The following is a 1,862-nucleotide window of genomic DNA, read 5'->3' as shown; positions in this document are numbered from 1 at the left end:
AGGATTTGTCACTCTGTGTATCAGAGGGGTATCTTTGGGCCCTCTCGATAATGCACATCACTATAAGCCTTGCAAGCAATGTGAATAATGAGTTAGTTGCAGGATGGTGCATTACAAAACGAGTAAAGAGACTTGTCGGTAAATAGATTGAACTAGGTATTGAGATACCGACGATCGAATCTCGGGCAAGTAACATACTGACGACAAAGGGAACAACGTATGTTGTTATGCGGTTTGACCGATAAAGATCTTCGTAGAATATGTAGGAACCAATATGAGCATCCAGGTTCTGCTATTGGTTATTGACCGGAGATGAGTCTCAATCATGTCTATATAGTTCTCGAACCCATAGGGTCTCGCACGCTTAATGTTCGATGATGATTGGTATTATGAGCTTATATGTTTTGATGTACCGAAAGGTAGTTTCGAGTCCCGTATGTGATCACGGGCATGACGAGGAGTCTCAAAATGGTTGACACATAAAGATCGATATATTGGAAGACTATGTTTGGACATCGGAATGGTTCCGAATGAGTTCGAGCATTTACCGGAGTACCGGGGGGTTACCGGAACCCCTCGTGGAGTCAATGGGCCTTATTGGGCCTTAGTGGGAGGGAGGAGGAAGCGGCCAAGGTGGAGGGCATGCCCCCCAAGCCCAATCCGAATTGGGTGGGTGCCGGCCGCCCTTTCCTTCCCTCTCTCTCTCTCCCCCTTCCTTCCTCTCCTACTCCAACTAGGGAAGGGGGAATCCTACTCCCACCGGGAGTAGGACTCCCCCCTTGGGCGTGCCATGAGAGGGCCGACCCTCCCCTTCTCCACTCCTTTATATATGGGGGAGGGGGCACCCCATAGACACACAAGTTGTTTAGCCGTGTGCGGTGCCCCCCTCCACAGATTTCCACCTTGGTCATATCGTTGTAGTGCTTAGGCGAAGCCCTGTATAGGTAACTTCATCATCGCCGTCATCATGCTGTCGTGCTGACGAAGCTCTCCCCCGACACTCAGCTGGATCTAGAGTTCGTGGGACGTCACCGAGCTGAACGTGTGCAGATCGCGGAGCTGCCGTACCATCGGTGCTAGGATCAGTCAGATCGTGAAGACATATGACTACATCAACCGCGTTGTCATAACGCTTTCGCTTATGGTCTATGAGGGTACGTAGACAACTCTCTCCCCTCTTGTTGCTTTGCATCTCCTAGATGGATCTTCAGTGTGCGTAGGATTTTTTTTAAATTACTGTGTTCCCCAACAGTGGCATCAGAGCCATGTCTATGCGTAGATGTTATATGCACGAGTAGAATAGAAAGGAGTTTTGGGCGTGGGTATATACATATTGCTTGTCGTCACTAGTTGATTCTTGATTCAGCGGTATTGTTGGATGAAGCGGCTCAGACCGACATTACGCGTACGGTTACGCGAGACTGGTTCTACCGACGTGCTTCACACATAGGTGGCTAGTGGGTGTTAGTTTCTCCAACTTTAGTTGAATCGGATTCAATGAACAGGGTTCTTTCTGTAGATCAAAAAGCAGTCACTATACCGCGTTGTGGTTTTTGATGCGTAGGTAAGAATGGTTCTTGCTAAAAGCCCGTAGCAGCCACGTAAAACTTGCAACAACAAAGTAGAGGACGTCTAACTTGTTTTTGTAGAGCATGTTGTGATGTGATATAGTCAAGACATGATGAGATATAAATTGTTGTATGAGATGATCGTGTTTTGTTAAAGTTATCGGCAACTGGCAGGAGCCTTATGGTTGTCTCTTTATTGCATAAGATGCAAGCGCCATACAATTGCTTTACTATATCGCTATGCGATAGCAATAGTTGCAAAAGCAATAGTTGGCGAGACAACCATGTGACAAC

This window comes from Triticum aestivum, chromosome 5A (genome assembly GCF_018294505.1).
Source record: "Triticum aestivum cultivar Chinese Spring chromosome 5A, IWGSC CS RefSeq v2.1, whole genome shotgun sequence".
Classification (NCBI taxonomy): domain Eukaryota; kingdom Viridiplantae; phylum Streptophyta; class Magnoliopsida; order Poales; family Poaceae; genus Triticum; species Triticum aestivum.
This window is presented reverse-complemented; position numbering follows the sequence as displayed.